Here is a 14,101-nt window from a genome sequence, read left to right as displayed (position 1 = left end):
CTGGATCCAGGGCCTCAGAGGTTATTATCTGAACTAAACCCAGAGTGAAGATGTAGGAAGGAAAGGGGCCAGCTAGAGCTGTTTTCTTTAACATTTTTGGAGAGCAACAGACAGGGAGAACTCTCAGGAGTGTCCTTGTCTGTTTGCTGGTGTCCTACACAAAGTCATTCATGTGACTATCCATCTATGACTCCTCTAGGTAGAGCCCATGGATATCACCTATAGAAATATCTGTTCTGGATTAGGCCTGTAAAATGTGATAGGAAGAGGGAACAGAAGAGAGCCACCCCAGTCAGAACCCAGAAGCCTGGGCCACCTCAGTCAGAACCCAGGAGCCTGGGCCACCCCAGTCATAACCTAGGAGCCTGGGCCACCCCAGTCAGAACCCAGGAGCTTGGGCCACCCCAATCAGAACCCAGGAGCCTGGGCCACCTCAGTCAGAACCCAGAAGCCTGGGCCACCAGTTCTCCACCTACTTGTGATAGAGCAGGTGAAGAGAGACAATCCCCTTATCTCTGACTCTTACTGAAGCAAGAATATAAAACTGCCACACATTCTGGAGCTCTATAGTAGTAAGAAAGCAAAGATAAGCAATGGAGAAACCAAGACCCAGTTACAGCTTTGGGATCCCTGGATCCAGATGTGTGGCATGGGGACAGAACCTCCCTCCCCTACAACAAAGATGACTATCTGGGTGGCTCTACATGGAAATATATTTGGGAAAATAGTCCTTTGTTTTGTAGTGAAGTTAATACTAGCCACTGAAGACTTATGGCCAAGGGTTCATAGGTGTTAAGATAGTATAATGTGGAAACAGCTATAGGCCTTAGCTTCTGACATAGTAAGGCAAATGAGGGGGATGAGTGTGTTGACCCAGTACATCATTGCTGTTTCCCCATGGTCTGCTTTGCAGTTAGCTGGTGTCTTGGGGATGCTATGGCCCATGTGCTATCAGCTTTGTACTGTTGCTCTGGGTCACATAATAGGCGAAGGTCTGCTTCTATTGACCCTTGAACATAGATCAAAAAATTAGCATTTTTCTGCCCAGTGGCTTCAGGATATCATGGAATATCCTGAAATTATAGAACATATTCTTGTGGATGTTTACCAACTTGTTCTGAATTATGTTAATATATTCAGCCACATTTCAAAATCAGATGTAAAATAAAAGCTTTTCTTGCAATTACATTGCTTTTTAAGTAGACTATACTGAATATAAATAAATGGAAACCATTTTATGAGCAGTCCTAACAATTGATCAGAAGACCTTGTAAATTGGAACATGCAAACTTCTGAACATACACTTTCTATTCAGTGTGACTGGATCAGAACTCATAATCTCCTCTGAAGATTTGGGCTGTTTCGTTAGGTTTTAGCTGAGCCACATAGAGGACTTGAACTGTTTTTGAATATTTTGTCTGAGATGAAACAGAACATTTTAAAACTAGTTATAATTGTTAATATGCAGTAACTTGCTCCCCTCATTTAGCACATCCACCAGGGCTGACTAGAAAAGCAATTATATGCTTTGACTACTTAACACATTGTTAATGACCAAATGCATATATTAATAAGCAAATAAAATCAGAAAGCTTGCTTTTAATTCTGTCATAAATAGCATCTTGAATCAAGTAGATATTAACTCAAAAGGAAGTAAAAGAACTTTCCAAATAATGAATTTTTTAATGAAAGTAACAATATCCCTTTTCTTTTTTTAAATTTATTTTTATTGGATATTATATTTACATTTCAGATTTTATCCCCTTACCCCCCTTACCCCCACTACCCAGGAACCTCCTATCCCATCCCCCCTCCTCATGCTTCTATGAGGATGTGCCCCCCCAACCCCCCCACTCTCACCTCCCCACCCTCGAATCACCCCCCCAACTCAGTGTTCATCCTTCATGGGACCAAGAATCTCCTCTCCCACCTATGCCTGACAAGGCCATCCTCCCCTTCATGTACAGATGGATTCATGGGTCTCTCCCTTCATGTACAGATGGATTCAGGGTCTAAACCACCAGCCTTGGGGAACTCTGGTTGGTTGGTATGTGTTGCTCTCCTCATGGGGCTACAAACACTTTCTTCTCCTTCAATCTTCTCTCTAACTTCTCCATTGGGAAATCCTTGATCAGATCAGTGGTTAGCTGAGAGCATTGGCCTCTGAATATGTCAGCCTCTGGCAGACCTCTAAGGAGACAGCTATATCAGGCTCCTGTCAGCATGTACTATCTGACATCCACATCAGTGTCTACCTTTGGTGACTAAATGGGATGGATGCCTAGGTGGAATGGTCTCCAGATGGCCCCACCTTCAGTTTCTGTCCCACACTTTGTTTCCATATTTGCTCCCTTGGGTATTTTTGTTACTCCTTCTAAGTAGGACTGAGGCATCCACACTTGGTCTTCCTTATTCATGAGCTTCATGTAATCTGTGAGTTAAGTCTTGGCTATTCTAAGCTTTTGGGCTAACATCTGCTTATCAGTGAGTAAATACCATGTGTGTTCTTTTGAGATTGGGGTAACTCACTCAGGATGATAATTTCTAGTTCCATCCATTTACCTAAGAATTTCTCAAATTCATTATTTTTAATAGCTGAGTAATACACCATTGTGTAAATGTACCACATTTTTTGTATCCATTCCTCTGCTGAAGGACATCTGGGTTCTTTCCAGCTTCTGGCTATTATAAATAAGGCTGCTATGAACATAGTAGAGCATATGTCCTTGTTATATATTGGAGCATCTTCTGGGTATATGCCCAGGAGTGGTATAGCTGGATCTTCAGGTATGTCCAATTTTCTGAGGAACCGCCAGACTGATTTCCAGAGTGGTTGTACCAGCTTGCTATCTCACCAACAATGGAGGAGTGTTCCTCTTTCTCCACATCCTCACCAGCATCTACTATCACCTGAGTTTTTGATCTTAGACATTCTGACTGGTGTGAGGTGGTATCTCAGGGTTGTTTTGATTTGCATTTCCCTAATGACTAAGGATGTTGAACATTTCTTAAGGTGTTTCTTGGCCATTTGAGTTTCCTCAGTTGAGAATTCTTTGTTTAGCTCTGTACCCCATTTTTAATAGGGTTATTTGGTTGTCTGGAGTATAATTTCTTGAGTTCTTTGTATATATTGGATATTAGCCTTCTATCTGATGTAGGATTGGTAATGATCTTTTCCCAAAGTGATGGTTGCTGTTTTGTCTTATTGACAATGTCCTTTGCCTTACAGAAGCTTTGCAATTTTATAAGGTCCCATTTGTCAATTCTTGATCTTAGCGCATAAGCCATTGGTGTTCTGTTCAGGAACTTTTCCCCTGTGCCTAGGTATTCGAGGGTCTTCCCCACCTTCTCTTCTATTAGTTTCAGTGTATCTGGTTTTATATGAAGGTCCTTTATTCACTTGGACTTGAACTTTGTACAAGGAGATAAAAAGGGATTGATTTGCATCCTTCTACATGCTGACCTCCAGTTGAACCAGCACCATTTGTTGAAAATGCTGTCCTTTTTCCACTGGATGGTTTTAGCTCCTTTGTCAAAGATCAAGTGATCATAGGAGTGTAGGTTCATTTCTGGATCTTCAATTCTATTCCATTGATCTTCCGGCCTGTCTCTGTACCAATACCATGCAGTTTTTATCACTATTGCTCTGTAGTACAGTTTGAGGTCAGGGACGGTGATTCCCCCAGAAGTTCTTTTATTGTTGAGAATAGTTCTCGATATCCTGGGTTTTTTGTTATTCCAAATGAATTTGCAAATTTCTCTTTCTATCTCTAGGAAGAATTGATTTGGAATTTTGATGGGGATTGCATTGAATCTGTAGATTGCTTTTGGCAAGTTGGCCATTTTTACTAAATTAATCCTGTCAATTCAGGAGCATGGGAGATCTTTCCATCTTCTGAGATCTTCTTCTATTTCTTGAAGTTCTTGTTATACAGATCTTATACTTGTTTGGTTAGATTCACTCCAAGGTATTTTATATTATTTGTGACTATTGTGAAGGGTGTCATTTTCCTAATTTCTTTCTCAGCCTGTTTATCCTTTGAATAGAGGAAGGCTACTGATTTGTTTGAGTTGATTTTATATCCAGCCACTTTGCTGAAGTTGTTTATCAGGTTTAGGAGTTCTCTGGTGGAAGTTTTAGGATCACTTAAGTATACTATCATATCATCTGCAAATAGTGAAATTTTGACTTCTTCCTTTCCTATTTTTATCCCTTTGACTTCCGTTTGTTGTCTAATTGCTCTGGCTAGGACTTCCAGTACTGTATTGAATAGGTAGAGTGAGAATGGGCAGCCTTGTCTGGTCCCTGATCTTAGTGGGATTGCTTCAAGTTTCTCTCCATTTAGTTTGATATTGGCTACTGGTTTTCTGTATATTGCTTTTACTATGTTTAGGTATGGGCCTTGAATTCCTGATCTTTCCAAGACTTTTAACATGAAGAGATGTTGAATTTTGTCAAATGCTTTCTCAGCATCTAGTGAGATGATCATGTGTTTTTTTTTTCTTTGAGTTTATTTATGTAGTGGATTACATTGATGGATTTCCGAATATTGAACCATCCCTGCATTCCTGGGATAAAGCCTACTTGATCATGATAGATGATTGTTTTGATGTGTTCTTGGATTGCGTTTGGGAGAGTTTTATTAAGCATTTTTGCATCAATATTCATAAGAGAGATTGGTCTGTAGTTCTCTTTCTTTGTTGGGTCTTTGTGAGGTTTAGGTATGAGCCTAATTGTAGCTTCATAGAACGAATTGGGTAGTGTTCCTTTTGTTTCTATTCTATGGAATAGTTTGAAGAGAATTGGTATTAGGTCTTCCTGGAAGGTCTGCTAGAATTCTGCACTAGGACCATCTGGTCCCGGACTTTTTTTCATGGGGAGACTTTTAATGACTGCTTCTATTTCTTTAGGGGTTATGGGACTGTTTAGATGGTTTATCTGTTCCTGATTTAATTTTGGTACTTAGTATCTGTCTAGAAAATTATCCATTTCATCCAGATTTTCCAATTTTGTTGAATATAGGCCTTTGTAGTAGGATCTGATGATTTTTTTTAATTTCCTCAATTTCTGTTGTTATGTCTCCCTTCTCAGTTCTGATTTTATTAATTTGGGTATTGTCTCTGTACCCTTTGGTTATTCTGGCTAAGGGTTTATCTATCTTGTTGATTTTCTCAAAGAACCAGCTCCTGGTTTTGTTGATATTTTGTATAGTTCTTTCTGTTTCTACTTGGTTGATTTTAGCCATGAGTTTGATTATTTCCTGCCATCTACTCCTCTTGGGTGTACTTGCTTCTTTTTGTTCTAATGCTTTCAGGTGTGCTGTCAAGTTGTTAGTGTATGCTCTTTCCAGTTTCTTTTTGTAGGCACTTAGAGCTATGAGTTTTCCTCTTAGTACTGCTTTCATGGAGTCCCACAAGTTTTGATATGATGTGTCCTCATTTTCATTAAATTCTAAAAAGTCTTTAATTTCTTTCTTTATTTCTTCCTTGACCAAGTCATCCTTGAGTAGAGCATTGTTCAGTTTCCACGTGTATGTGGGCTTTCTATTGTTTTTGTCATTATTAAAGACCAGCCTTAGTCCATGGTGGTCTGATAAGGTACAAGGGATTATTTCAATCTTTTTGTTTCTGTTGAGGCCTGTTTTGTGACCAAGTATATGGTCTATTTTGGAGAAGATACCATGAGGTGCTGAGAAAAAGGTATATTCTTTTGTTTTAGGACGAAATGTTCTATAGATATTAGTTAGGTCCAATTGGTTCATAACTTCTGTTAGTTTCATTGTGTCTCAGTTTAGTTTTTGTTTCCATGATCTGTCCATAGCTGAGAGTGGGGTGTTGAAATCTCCCACTATTATTGTGTGAGGTGCAATGTATGCTTTGAGTTTAGTAAAGTTTCTTTTATATATGTGGGTGCCCTTGCATTCGGGGCATAGATGTTGAGAATTTCGAGTTCCTCTTGGTACATTTTTCCTTTGATGAATATGAAGTGTCCTTCCTTATCTTTTTTTATTACATTTGGTTGAAAATCGATTTTATTTGATATTAGAATCGCTACTTCAGCTTTTTTCTTGGGAGCATTTGCTTGGAAGATTGTTTTCCATCCTTTTACTCTGAGGTAGTGTCTGTCTTTTTCACAGAGGTGCATTTCCTATATGCAGCAAAATGCTGGGTTGTGTTTATGTATCCAGTCTGATAGTCTATGTCTTTTTATTGGAGAATTGAGTTCATTGATATTAAGAGATATTAAGGAAAAATGAATGTTGCTTCCTATTATTTTTGTTATTAGAGGTGGAATTATGTTTGTGTAGCTATCTTCTTTTGGGGTTGTTAGAAGATTACTTTCTTGCCTTTTCTAGGTTATAGTTTCCCTCCTTGTGTTGGAGTTTTCTACCAATTATCTTTGAAGTGCTGGATTTGTGGTAAGATATTGTGTAAATTTGGTTTTGTCATGGAATATCTTGGTTTCTCCATCAATATTGATTGAGAGTTTTGCTGAGTATAGTACTCTGGGCTGGCATTTGTGTTCTCTTAGGGTCTGTATGATATCAGTCCAGGATCTTCTGGCTTTTATAGTCTCTGGTGAGAAGTCTGGTGTAATTCTTAACAATATCCTTTTTCATTGTAACTATCCATCGTAACATTCATTCATCTACAAACATCTGCTGATTGCAGAGTAAGTGCCTGTTACAGCACTAATCACTATGGGTATACCAGTGGAAATGAGAGTCCAGGGCCTCTGCAGAGTAGAGAGGAAGGGGAGCCAGAGGCGTAGGTGGGAGGAGGAGGCACTTGTGCCAGGGCTCCAGCTTGAGTTTGGACAAATATGTCTTCATGTTACAGGCACCCATATGTTTTACTTTAATTTGCAATTAAACTCTGTGAGATTAGCCACATTAAAAGTGGCAAATTAAGATCTTGTCCATGTTACTGAGACTATTGATTTTCTGTCCTTTAGCTCTCAAGCCTAGGGTGACTCTTGCAGGCCCTACCTACTGAGAGTGTCCCCGGGAGCCTTGTTAGAATCCAGTAGTTCCATGTGGAGGACCAATCAGAATGTGATGCTTTAATTTTGGAACAAGAGATTCCAGTAAGCCTCTTGCTGTCACTGACACACAGGTCCATCCTCATATATTTGGACTTCGGTAGCTCCATGAAACAGAGAACACAAGGGTTGATTCTTCCCTTGGAATAAAATGTCTTGGAAGAGCTCTTGTGTGTTAGTTCTGCCTGAGCAGCTATGGCGTGCTTGAGATTCTTGTGAACATTAGCCTCAAGAGCTTCTGTTGTGTAGGGGGAGGCAAGCCCTCATTCACATCACTTGACTTATGTAGCTGCTGGAACAGTGCACACTCACTCTGACAGATCTGGAGGTTCAAAGTACAGTATGAATCTACAGGGCTGTGCGCCTCTCCTACCTAGAATACATTTCTTGGCTTGTGCATCTTCAAAGCCTGTAGTCTGGAGTCTTCTCTGGCCCCTGCTGCAACCTCTGGGATTCTCCTTCCCAATCTGACTGCCTTCCCTCCCTCCCTCCCTCCCTCCCTCCCTCCCTCCCTCCCTCCCTCCCTCCCTCTCTTCTTCCCTCCCTCACTCCCTCTCTTCCTCTCTCTCTCCCTTCCTCTCTCCCCTTTTCTGATACAGACCTGTGTGATTACATTGGGCCTGCCTGATAACCTAGAGTAATCTTTCCAGTCTGCAAAGTCCCCTTTGCCATGGCTGATAAGGTATTCACAAGTACTGGGAGTTAGTCTCGGAGAGCTTTATTGAGGCCATCACAGATAACTTGTGATGAGTGAAATTCAGCTCTATAACCAGCCAGTGTTACTGCTGCTAGCTTACCTTCTCGTAATAGCAATGCAAAAACAGATCCAGTGGTTATTTCCATTTTTGTTGGTGGGGTATCTGGCTCTGAACAAGGAAGTACTCTCTCCTAAGGCCTTGTATCCTAAGTGGTGGAGTAACTTCTTTTCTAGACCTCTTGCACTTCCCACTGTTGTCTTGCTATTAAAAAACATGGACCCAAAACTGACCAGAGCTTACTGGAGATGGCGCATTTCTGTCCAGGCAGATGTAGCCGGTCTTTATGAAGTCACCAGATGAATCTTATGGACAATATGGTTGAGTTGCACTTGCCAGACTAGGATGCTCAGGCCCAATGCACTCTGCTTTTCATGTATTGTATAGGATACCTGTGTGCATGCCAGGAGCCACTGAGGGTCTCCTTCGTGGTTGTCAGTGACAGTGTTTAAGCAAGAGAACTGCTACTCCTTTAAATGTCTGCCCAGGTTTTGGGGGAGATGCTTTTATGTGTGTAGGTTTTGTTTTGCTTCTTAAATACTCTGAGTAGCTAAAGCAGGATGCTCTCTCCTATAGAAAACACCCACAGCAGCATGTTGGCAAAGTGCCCTGAAAAACAGGCACAGCATTTTCTTTGAACGGGATTTGTACATATGTAACCAGGACTGAGTTTTTATTTGGACCATGTACATGTACAGAACTTTTTATCTGCCATTACAACACTCAGGGGTCTCTAAAAATTAAGATTTTTTTTTTCTTAAATTTGAAATTGACTTGATTGGTAACAAGACTGCCTTGAATTGACTCAGGCTATTCCTGCTCTTTATCTAACGGGATACTCACACATTTGTTAGTAGAGAATTTCTGAGCTCTGAAATGAGTTGTTCTTAATTCTCATGCTTTGTTAGTATATATTCTGTCCCATCTATTTCCCTTTTAAAGTTTGTAAAAATACAACAAGTTTGAAAAATTTTAAACAAGATCCAGCCCATAAGGTTTTTCATAAGAATTTATGGATCTGCAGAACAGATGCTTGCAACTTAGAAAAAAAAAAAAAAACACTCATCAGTTGAAGCAAAAGCTTCTTGTTCCCACTTGTGTCATTCCCCCAGATTAATTTTTGCACCTCCCTTACATGGCAGTCACATGGTAGTTTCAAGGTTTAAATGGTTCCTGATGTTTTAAGGTTGAATATTCAGAACCATTTCTGTTGAAACCAAAGGACCTCAGTGTGAAGCTAGAATTGATCCCAGAGATGATCGGAACAAATTGGGGGAGAGGGTATGTGCACAGAGATGGAGTTTGTTAGGAATAAGCACAGAAGTGGCCACTTAGGTGGAAAGTCTTCATGGTGGAGAAGGGCCAGGCTTCAGAGGCTGCAGAGCCTGGAGAAGAGGGGGAGTCACTCTGGGTGTCACCATGGAAATGTGAATTAGAGATGCTGATAAGGAGCACTGTGTTTTTCCTTTAGTTAAAGGCCTGAACAGACCAAGAAAGACAAAACAACAATAACAACAAAAATCAAAGTTTCTTCTTGTTTGGTCATCTTAAACTGGGTGCAGAGGGATGGGATAAAGTTCAGATAAAAGTTGTCACCACCCAGTAAACATCTAGACTCTTTTCCCCACTTGACAGCTTCTACTTCTATGAAGAATGAATAACTTTGTGAAAGGAGAGCATTGAGCAAAGATGGGATGTGTCTGTGTGCTGGGCTCCAGGGAAGGAATGGAACGGTTTGTCTTTCTGCTGCTTTCAGTCCAGGAGGGTTGATGCTCATTTTTCTCAGGCCAGGCAAACACAAACATGTGAATACAATTCTGTTACAAGACAGACCCTGATAAGGAAAGCCTCCAAGGCACGATTGCAAAACCAGAGCCAGGATTAAGGCTCTGTCCAGCAAAGGGCCTTATCTCTGCCCTCCAACACTGTCAAGTTCACCTTCCCCAAAGCTTCGTTCCAGGGTCCTGAAGGGCAGTGTTCATGTGAGAGGGATGGAGAGTTACTGACAGCTGGACGTGGGGAGGGAGTGCAGTCACATGAACCTATGTGTGCCACCAGGGGTCTTAGCAAGTTACAGATTTCTAGAATAGATGAAATTAAATTGACATTTGCACTCAGTGCCTACTCTGTACCAGACTGCCTGCCAGTTACCTGTAAAGGGAATGGCTATGACATGATCCCCACCCCTCTCTCTCTCCCTCTCCCTCTGTCTCTGTCTCTCCTTCAACCTCCTTCCTTTCTTCCCTCCCTCTCTTGTTACTTCACTCTCTGGCAGGATTCAAGCTAGAATAGAACTGGGTATTATTATTATTATTATTATTATTATTATTATATTCACTTTCTAAATTATGTAAGCAATGTGTAGACGGGTTGCTTTTACAAGGGTTGAAAATCTTCATATAGAATCAACCATGAATTCCTTCTCAAGCCTTGACCTGGGGTCACTGTTGTTCAGATAGTGTGTGTGTCCAACAACCTTTTTCCCAAGCACAAACACAATCACTCTGTGCACATTGTTCTGTGATTTACTCTTTGCTCTTCTGAGTGTCTTTGCCTTTCTGAGTATCCTTGTGTTGATATACACAGACTCTGTCACCTCCGAGTCTACGGATTGCACAGTTGTTAACCTCACCTCCAAGCTGTTCTACCTGAGATCATTGAAGGCGGGAGGAGACCTAAGCAGAGTTCCGACATCCCATTGGTGCTCCCGTGCCTTCAGTGGCTCTGGAGTCTAAGGGATGAACTTAGCATCCTCCAAGCCATTTGTACTGGGTTCACACTAGTGACTCTGCTTTGTGGCTTTCTAGAGGACCTCTCATGGGGACAGGGTGACCTTTCTTCCTGTGATCCCTTTTGAGTAACCAATACCCTTGGTCCCTGTGATACAGGTGGTAAGTTGCCGTGCCACATAGAAAGTTTCCATTTCATAGAAGCTCTGTGTTCATCATAAAACGAGACTTCTTGTTTTTAAAGAACTCAGTTACTTTACATTCAACTGTGTTAGCCTTGCATTTTTATTTTTAAATGCCTACTCCAGGAAATGCCAAGATTTAAAATTAATTTACCATACAGTTTCATATACAGAAACAGAAAGAGATTTATTTGCATGCAAGGGTATGATGCCTCAGTCAAAACAGCACCAGGCTTGGGGATGGGGAATGCACCGAGGCTGTCTCCACTCAGTTTTATGCCAAGAAGCAACAGAGGGCAATCAGCTCAGCCCCTTGGCTACTTCACTCCTTCATATCCATTATAAGCCCTGTGGAAGCATCCAAGCAATCAGGGACAATACTTCCCTTCTGCTAAAGCTGATTAGAAGAGGTCTGAACCAATTTACCTAATAATACTAAGTAGGGGGGCATAGAGCCTAAGTTGCAGGGCTGTTAGGTGTATGATTATAATTCCACCCCTGCATTTGTCTACCACATATGCGTGTGGCTACTGAAATGGTGTCAGCTCTCTGTTCCCTGTCTGACAGGGCATCTTAATCATGTTTGGGCCTTGGGACCGCTTTGTTAGATTGGCAAAGTCCCTGGAACACATCACAGGGTAATGTTTTTAAACAGAGAATTTCCGGCCAGGCGGTGGTAGTGCACGCCTTTAATCCCAGCACTTGGGAGGCAGAGGCAGGCGGATTTCTGAGTTTGAGGCCAGCCTGGTCTACAGAGTGAGTACCAGGATAGCCAGGACTACACAGAGAAACCCTGTCTCAAAACGCCCCCCCCCAAAAAAAAAAAACAGAGAATTTCCATTGAAACCAACAGTTATCGAAGTACTGTTACAAAATTTGATTGGGTGATATGCATGCTTCTTGGTTGATCTTTTATCTGATGTTCTAACAGGTTGATAACTACCCAGATATGATAGTGACAATGGACTCCATGTTCTATGGCATGGGCAAACACTGAAATGTGATGAGAAACAGGTGTGGTTTCTGATGCTCAAGTCCTCGCTACCTCCAAGAGCGGCTGCTCACTTTGTAATAGACGGTAGTGCTGTATCAGCATGGATTCAGTGGACATCTAGCTCTCTTTCCTCTGAAATCCCTGCCCCACCCCTGCAGTGCCTATGGCCCCAAATTAAGAACCTATGTCTCCACACAGGATCACAGGCCTCTTGTTCTCTCTCAGAGCTGCCTTTTCATGGTGACATTATGATTGGCCAAAGTACAAACTCAGTGGCAGAAACTTTACTTTAAAAGAATTATTGATTCTTTGTGACTTTTACATCATGTACCCCAGTCCCACTCATCTCCCTGCCCCTCATATCCACCCTTCACCCTTGCAATCTCCTGCCCATAGTAAAATAAACACACATGCGTCCTGAGTGCTGCAGCTGGTGAGAGACAGAGCTAGCTCTCCTGAACTCATGACCCCGTGGGGAGCTTTCCTGACTGCTGGGGATGGTGAGGTGCTAGCAGGAGGGGGGGGGGGAGTCACTCTGCACCTGTGCCAGACCACAGCAGATGAAGCACGGTCAGCCTCCCATACTCACACTCTCAGTGCTGGCTCACCCTTCCCCCCAACCCCCACCAGGGCCAACTCCACTGAGCCTCCTAGGCAAGGTTCAGGGCCTCATCTCTCTCTCTCTCTCTCTTGAGTGCTACCTACCACAGGTGATAGGGCCAGCTCTCCGGAGCACTGCAGCTAGTGAGGGGTAGGGCCAGGTATGCACAGCCCCTGGGCATCCATGTAGCTCCTTGCAGCTGCACTGACCAGTGACAGCCCCTTGTTCTGTAGTGGTAATATGACCCACAGACATTGACACTGACCTCTGCCACTGTGCAGCCATGGACTGAGATGTGGCCCTCAGTGGTAGCTCAGGCTGGGACTTCACCATGGCCCTGGGTGACAGACAGGGCTGGCCACTCACTGAAGGTTCCTCTTCCAGTTTCCAATTCCGTCTCTCTTTATATTTAAGCTGCTTCATGTCTCTTTCTCTCCCATCTGATCATCACATACTTGCACACTGTGGTGGCTCCTGCTGAAGGCTGGTGGGCCCCTAGGTGACATCCTCCATCCATGCTGTATAGTGTGGTTACAGGCATGAGCTGGAGGGCAAGTCTGTGGGTGACATGGCAGTCCATAGGTCTCTGTCTTCCTCCTCTTGAACTGTGCTGCCTGGGTTTGATTTGAATTGCTTTTTATGAGTCCTTAGGCCTAAGACAGCTTTGGCTACCAAGCCAGGCTTCAAGCTAGAATGAACAAAGGACTGACATCTGCTCTGCCCCTGACTGACATAAGGACAACACCACCAACAGGGTGCCTCTTTGCCCATTGCCACGGGGAAGAAACTTTACTTTTAATTAAAGCTTTCTGAACTATAGCCAGGAAAAGATGGACATTTGATTATTTGATGAAAAGAAATGACTGGAGTTAAGTAATAGGGACTGAGTTGCCTTTTGATTAAGGACACACAAAAAGTCTTCCATATTCTTTATCTCTGGCTTCATCACTGAGATCAAAACAAACAAACAAAACCCTACAAGTTGAGAGAAACTTCCCTTGTCTGTGTGTTCCATGGCACATTCAAGAAGGCTTAAAAGAAACCAAGCCAACAACAGGGAAGGTGAATAGGAAGCAGGTCAGACTAAAGGCAGATAGAAGCTCGCGTCACACACAGCTCAGGGGTTCTTTTCTAGGCAATGTAACACAGGTCCAAAATGGTGAATCTTTGGGTTCATTTTTTAACCTGAGTGGGTTGTTCATAAGTAGGTTTTGTCTAGCTGGTGAATCCCTAAAACCCAGGTGGAATTTAGGATATTTGCATGGATGCCCTAGGGAATGACTTGAGGAAAGGGTCCTTGGTTTTCATCAAATCTTTTAAGGGCTCCTGAGTCTTAATATTAATGTGTCAACTTCAGTGAGCTTACAGGGATGCCCAAGTCATTATTAAATCAGCATTTCCGCATCTGTCAACAAGGGTGTTTCTGGAAGAGATAGGCACTTGAATCTGGATTGAGGAAAGACCTGACCTCACCAGTATGGTCAGGTGGCATTCAGTACAGAAGCCACTAGAAAATAGGATAGTGGGAGAAGGGCAAGTCTGACCTGTTTTTTGAGCTGAGACTGTCTCCTTGGATGTGACTGCTCCTGAGTCTCAGGCTGACAATTCACGCCACCAGACTTCCTAGACTACAGCTTATGGGCAGCTGGGCATGATTTCTTGGTCTCAATAAACATATGAGCCAGTTCCCATAATGAACCTGTTGTAATAATATGTCTGTGTGTCTTCTGTTGGTTCTCTGGAGAACCCTGACCCATAACTGGCTCTGTGATTCAGAAGGGTGCAAGTTCCCAAGGTT

At 42.4% G+C, this 14,101-nt stretch overlaps 1 protein-coding gene and 1 non-coding gene across 6 annotated transcripts in view; one reads left to right on the top strand and one right to left on the bottom strand.

Annotated features, from left to right (window-relative positions):
* Window positions 1–14,101, top strand: part of Cpped1 (calcineurin like phosphoesterase domain containing 1) — a 103,653-nt gene that overhangs the window by 21,240 nt on the left and 68,312 nt on the right. The window lies entirely within an intron of this gene.
* LOC117712172 (small nucleolar RNA SNORA48) lies at window positions 12,941–13,085 on the bottom strand. Its single transcript, XR_004607240.1, has one exon. It is a non-coding gene; the product is annotated as a small nucleolar RNA SNORA48 (small nucleolar RNA).

This window comes from Arvicanthis niloticus, chromosome 6 (assembly GCF_011762505.2).
Source record: "Arvicanthis niloticus isolate mArvNil1 chromosome 6, mArvNil1.pat.X, whole genome shotgun sequence".
Lineage (NCBI taxonomy): Eukaryota > Metazoa > Chordata > Mammalia > Rodentia > Muridae > Arvicanthis > Arvicanthis niloticus.
Note: the sequence above shows the minus strand (reverse complement) of the source record. Positions and strands in the feature narration are given on the sequence as shown.